This window comes from Brassica napus, chromosome C3 (genome assembly GCF_020379485.1).
Source record: "Brassica napus cultivar Da-Ae chromosome C3, Da-Ae, whole genome shotgun sequence".
Lineage (NCBI taxonomy): Eukaryota > Viridiplantae > Streptophyta > Magnoliopsida > Brassicales > Brassicaceae > Brassica > Brassica napus.
Window position 1 is genome coordinate 16,164,946 of NC_063446.1, and position 7,522 is coordinate 16,172,467.

Below are 7,522 nucleotides of genomic sequence, written 5' to 3' on the forward strand. Positions count from 1 at the left end.
TGGCTTGCAAGTATTAAAAATGAGAAAATAAAAGATTCCAATTAACCGAAATAAAGCAGTACTAAATACATATGAAGAACTCGACTATAAAACAGTTTTACCTTTTCAATTTGTAAATAGTAAAAAAAATTCTCAAAACAAAAAATATATAATCTCATATTTTTATAATTATATTTTCTAAATCTACTTAAACTTATACCTACATATACAACTAATTGGTTGGCTAGCTATACGCTAAATGTCCTCTAACTGTTAATAATGATTAGAATGTACCAAAATTTGAATATTTAAATAGAAATCTTAAGAGAACAATAAATAAACTTATTATTGGAAAACTAAACAAATCCATAAAAATAAAGATAATAAACTAGGATCAGTGGCTATAGTCAATAGTTTAAATCAAGTTTCAATAGTTTAAATCTCAAATTTTTATTTTGCCTTGAAAACAAATTATTTAACTAATTTATTAATAATAAATTAGGACTTTGACCAAAAATTAAAAAATAATAATTAAATAGCAATTACTATTTTTAAAAGAAAGTTTTGGCTATTAAAAAAAACTTTTAAATCTAAAAAATTACATTGCGAAGATTTTCTTTAATTGTTACCTCCAGTCTATTATGTATATATTATTAGATTTCCATCTTTATTTATAATATTATACCAATTAAGTTTGTGTAAAGGTCAATTTAGGTTAGATCATTACCAATTTATGCATTTGGCTTCTCGCTATACTACCTCCATTATAAACTGCTTAATATTTAACTTTAAGAGTCTAAAATAATAATCGAAGTATGTTTATACTCTAACATACATACGATATTGCAAGGTTGTGTATTTTATACACAATACTAATGACAAATATATCTGCATGTGTAATGCACATAATCAATCCAAAGTAGTTTATGTAATATCTAAGCATGAAATCGTTTATAATGAAATCTTCCACAGGTTTTACAATATTATAATAAACACTTATTTACAAAATAATAAATACCAAACACATTTTAAAATTGAACTATCATATTAAAACAAATAAATGATATAATATAGCACATAATAAAAGTACTCTATTTTAAACTTCTATGTTTAAGTTATACTCCCTCTATTTCAAAATTATCAATGTTTTGGATAACAAAAAAAGTTTTAAAAGATATTTATTTTCTTACATTCTCAATGTATTTTTACTAGGTTATAATTGTAAATTGTAAATTGTAAACTTCGAAATAAATAAATTATGATTACTGAATTTTGACCGGTTAAAAATTATAGAAAATAGTTAATCACAAAGAATGATATATTTATAATCAGTATATAAGATAAATTTTTATATGTATGAAAATTTAAAACTTACATCTTTTAAACATTAATTTATAAACAAACAAACCACGCGTAGCGCGGTAAAATCTCTAGTACATCTTAAAAGTATCAAGTAAATGCTTGTGCGAATCAAGTCGTACTGATAAATGATACATATGTCTTTTGTTATATTGTTTCGCATCGTTAATATAATATCCCGGCGTGAAAACTGTTCACAAGAACGCAGCTATATACGAATTTACAATTTTCTATTGCAAGTTGATTGGGAATTTCGTAGCGTGACTTGGTCATGGGATGGAAAGTTCGAAACAAGTTGATACAATCACACAGCTCGATAACGATGGTAATTTTGTAATTGGGCTTATAATAAGATTTCGAATGGTAATGTGCAGGCAATGTTTTAAAACCAAACTAGACACTGACTCAACATTATAGCTGGGTCACTGATCGGACTGGTTCAAACGGATTTTATATTTTTAATTTGATTTTAAATTAAGTAATTATATATATATATATATATATATATGTATAACTATACAATTATTTTTATAAAATTTTATATCATCATTATAATCTAAAAATGATATGAAAACAAAATGAAAACTTTTAAAATAATATAAAATATAATGAAAAATAATTTATTTAGATATATATTTAAAGAAAATATGATATTTTTTATGAAATCCTTTTTAAATTTGTAGTTTTTATGTTTTTACTTGAATTTGAGAAAACCAGGGTTTAATATCGAACTGCGTCATCGGTTTTAGCGAGTTTCACCAATTTTTTTTATCGGGTTTACCGGGTTAACTCAAATCTGGTATTTAGTACAATTCGGAACCAGTTAGAAGATCGAGTTAGGGTCCGATCTGCCGGTCCGGTCTGATTTTCAATACATTGCGTGCAAGACAACCGTGAAACAACTACGGTGCGATTCAAATAGTAACAAAAACATATAGATACATATAGTTATAGGATGGGTCGTCCATCATCACCATTTAAAGCCTTAATATCACTTCTATATATGCATGAGTTAACTTTTATTATAACAAATTAAGCATCCCCACTCCATGCACCCAGACCCAGGAGATGTGTGTGTTTATGGATGTTATATTGGGTTATCCAGCCCAACCCAGCCCTATACAATATAAACTCAGCCCTATTCTAGCCCTAATCATACTTTAGCCCTAATAGTATATGCATGAAGGGATGAGTCAGGATTGGATCACGGTTAGCCCATTCTGTAATGTCTTTCAAAACATAGGCAAGTAGTATTAACATGTGATTTAGATAATTATAGTAATATCATCAAATAATACATAATATAATCAAACAATGTTTTGCGGTTTTGGCGGGAAAATTCGATTTCTCGGTTTTGGCGGAAAAACTCGATTTCCCTGTTTTGGAGGAAAAAACTTGATTTCCCTGTTTTGGCGGGAAAACTCGATTTCCCTATTTTGGCGGGAAAACACGATTTATCGGTTTCGGCGGGAAAACTCGATTTCCCGGTTTCGGCGGGAAAACTCGATTTTCTCGTTTCGGCGGGAAAACTCGATTTCCTGTTTTGGCGGAAAAAACTCGATTTCCCTGTTTTGGCGGGAAAACTCGATTTCCTGATTTTGGTGGGAAAACACGATTTCTCGGTTTTGGCTGAAAAACTCGATTTCCCTGTTTTGGCGGAAAAACTCGATTTCCTCGGTTTGGCGGGAAAAAACGATTTCTCGGTTTTGGCGGGAAATCGTGAAAACACGATTTCTCGATTTTGGCGAAAAAACACGATTTCCGGTTTTTGCGAAAAACTCGACACAGTGTGCCAATACAAATTAATGAGAGCCTTTACAAGCCATTTAAAATAAATATCGTGACTTGAACTGTCTACGGCGTTATTAGACATTCTCTAATGTATTTCTCTATTTTACCTCTAAAATAGAGATGAGTTTTTTTTCTAGTATATAGTTTTCTATTTTTGACTCTATAAACAAATATTCTCAAAAGATTCTATTTTAGTTTTACAAGAAGTACTTTTTATTTATAAAAATTAATAGCCAACTCTATTTATTTATAAATTTTAATGTCAAGAAAAATCTGAAGCCGCGAGAGATACAAGGAGAAATATGTTGTGCAAGATGTGGAGCACCAGAAGAATTAATAAATCATGTATTTTTTGAATGTCCTCCAGCGCGTCAAGTTTGGGTGCTCTCAAAGATACCATCAAATTCAACTATTTTTCCCACCAGTTCTCTCTTCACATATATGGATCATCTTTTTAGAGAGTTCTCACGAAAATGTATGATTATCAATTTGCATGGATATTATGGTACATTTAGAAAGGAATGAACAAATTTTTTTTTAGTAGTTTGGATATTGATCCCAGAGAAATGCTCAACCTAGTGGAATCATAATCAAAACTTTGGGCTGAGGCACATGTGTTGAATACACAGCGGGTAGCACAACATGTAGAGGTTTGGACCTTACCATCAATTCTGGTGTGATGGTGCTTTACAGATGGTTCGTGGAAAGAAAAAGAGCCATATTGAGAACAAGGTTGATATAGTACTCTAGAGAGTTTTGACGAACTGATGGGGACAAGAAACGTTAGGACAAGTCTAACACCTCTTCACTCGGAGGTGGAGGCGTTAATATGGGCAATGGAGTGTATGATGAATTTGCATCAGTTTCAAATCAAGTTTCCAACAGATTGTTCTCAATTGTTGAAGATGATTTCATAACCAGAAGAACGGCCAGCGTCTGAAAGTTATCTAGAAGACATCAAGACTTTGAAAGAAAGTTTCTCCAACCCAGAGATCATTCATGTACCTCGGACGGAAAATTTAAGGGCAGATAGTATAGTACGCAGTGCCAAAAAAAACTGTCTTTTATCATTCACATGGATGAAGAGTTACCAGTTTGTTTACGGAGTTAGTATGAATAAAAAAAATAAAACATATACACTTGTACCAATCAATTGTTTTTTTTCCTTTTTTTTTTAAAGTCACGTTCAATTTTTTTTTTGAGCATCCGCGGCACTTGTGTTTTAGACAAGTCTCTCACTTAAAAAATTAACAAAATTATAGAAAGTGGGAGAGACGAAGAGTAAAGAAGGAGGACCGTCCCTTCATGACGAGACTTTCCTGTCATGTAAAGAGACCAAGAAAATAAGTGTCTGTGTTTTATTGATTCACTTCTATTTTTAGTTTTAAATTTTAATTATATAATTAATTTATTTTTAAAAACTAATATAGTAATAACAAGAAACTATATTTCTGAAACTAAACGCCAATGATGTCTTAGGCATATGATTAACTCGGGTTCTTATGGTGGGGTTATTAGCTTCGGCTAAGAACCGTTTCTTAGCTTTTAACTAAGAAAAATTAAGAATCGTCTATTAAATAAAAGATATAAAAGCCGGTTTTTGGCCGAAAAATGTAAAAAAAAATACAAAAAATATCAAATCATAAATTAAGAACTCAAATTAAGAATCCAAGTTAATCATGCTCTTACATTCTTGAAGTATATAGACACATTGGATACCATTTAGTTTTATTTCAACGACAAAAACTTCACATAACTTTTCTTAGTTTTCAAAATCTTCATTGCATCAATTAAACTGTTGAAAATTTTATTAAACGCTCTCATCGTACATAGCCTGAATTGTAATATATGCAAAGCTTAATATTTAAATGTCAAATTTTAATTTCAAAAAATTTATTCAATACTCCAAAATCTAACCATAAAAATACAAACATTACATGAACATATCTTATTAAATCCTAATCAATGGATAGGATAATTGTGACTTTCAATTTATATTCACTCATATATGTAGAAAATAATTCAATTTTATTAAACTTATATCTACATGATTTCAATATGTTTTATATCAAAATATTTTTCAAATTTTTTAATTAATTTTAAAATTTAATACATGAATAGACTTCTCGAGAAGACATCATTATCTCACAAAAACCTTTTAAGAATACAATGATAAAAGTGTTTACAAATTTTTTTTTCAAATAAGGAAATAGTTTTAGTTTCTCTATATTTTAGTTTATTTTTACATTTGATCGAATTTAAATATAAATTTTAATTCATTTTCAAAAAATTGCCCAAAAGGTTTTGCTTTGAATTTTGAATAGATCCCAGAAGTCATAAATATAAATGTCTTCCCTCATTTATAAAAGGAATTTCCCCGCGTGTGTAAACACAGCTACTTCCTAAACCTCAATCTTCTTCCTTGAACACCAAACCCTAAAGTTCTGAAAATAAAAGAAAATGCTTTTCAAATTTTCCGCAACACATACTTTTGAAGTTAGTTTTTTTTTGGTATGCAATACGCAGTTCTTACAATCTATCCTAATTTAAAGATTATAGTTTTTATTTGTTTTTAGTTTTATCTAGAGAATAAATTTATTCCTAACCATCATCATATAATAATTTTATTCGATTCGAAGTTTTATATATAGATAGAACTCAACTAATGATAATTAGCTAGTTGTGTAAACTCCTTTGACTAGTAACTAGAGGACGTAAGATCGATTTCAAGTACAAATCCGACTCTATATACATTGAACGAAGTACACCAACAACTACAAATGAGGTCATCACTCATATCTATAACGAGATAGATGCCACGCGACAACATTTGACCAATTTAACCATAAAAACAAAATATATAAAATGTATGAAAAGAAAAAGAAAAAAAAACAAAGCAATTGATTAGCATAGTTCGAAACGACATCTCTTTAACGTATGTCGTTGTTCGGTAATGCGTCTGAATCTCTCTAGTCTCTACGCACAGTTTTGGTATCTTATATGATTATATATATAAAAACCATATATATGTATGATGTATTTATCTACAGTTTTGTTATATATTGTTTCCATAAGGAAAGGGAGACCGCGGATCGTCGTCTAGCATAATATAGAACCAGTGTCTCAAATTATTTGAAAGTCTTGCACTATTTTTTCTATTGAAAACCCTAACTCTTATTTTAAAATATACAAATCTTGTACATATGTAACACGAAAAAGAAAACATCAAGAGTTTTCGGTTTGATTCTCAAGTAAAACTATAATCTTTTTGGATGTATGAAATGTAGTGGGACTAGTGTCATGACTGTCGTCCACTTATACAATAAAGTATGAAACATGGATGCATGAAGGCTAGACTTCCAATGTCTATAAATAATAACATAATGCCAGTGGTAGGGTCATGTCTCACTTTTTTTTTTTAACTTGTAAATATCGTTGAAAATGAATGTTTAGGCTTACAAGATGTTTGAAACAAATTGTACTACCTCTAAACTTGATTACACGGCAAGTTTTTTTTTAAACATGTAATCAAACACAATTGAAACTGAAACCGTTATGCGTGAAAGCGAACATGACAACAAGAACCGATAAAATCTTAATAAGTCAGGTGAGAGATCGAACCGAAATAGACAAAGATGGAAAAACCCAAAGACTATAGATCAAGAGCACAACACGAGCACGAAGCTATTTCATATGGCTGCCTGAATAAATACCTTCTTCGTAGAAACAGAGACAAGTCCACTCAAGGACCGTCCTCAAAATCCGAGCTGTGCAAGAACTGAACCCATATTTCAACGAAATTAGGACAACACTAGCCACGGGGCACTACAAGAAAACAGCGGTATTCTGACGGACATTCCGACGGAAAATGAAATCCTCCGAATATCCCGAGGAATTTCCGAGGATATTCCGAGGAAACATAAAATTTGGGTTCCTCAGAATTTCCTCGGAATATACCGACGGAATTCCGAGGAAATATCAATCCGTCGGAATATTCTTATGGAATACCGAGGAAAAATATGTTCCTCGGAAAAAACCGATGAATTCCGAGGATATATTATAGCCGTTAGAGAGCCGTTGGGGTATTTTAATAATTCCGAGGAAATTCCGACGAACTAGCCGTTGGCGTCGGAATTCCGTCGGAATTTCCTCGGTCTTTCGGCAGGATTTCAACTATAAATACAAGCACCCCTCTTCCTCTTCATTCACTCCATATCTTCATCCTCCCTCTTACTTTCTTTACACACGAATTTGATTCATAAAAACATGTCTTCTTCAAATTATTTTCGTTCTTGGATCGATCAACCTCATTTGGATCCGAACACGAGATTGCTTACGGAAGAATACCAACGAGGTATAACCGAATTCATGGGGTTAGTTCACCGACAACTGG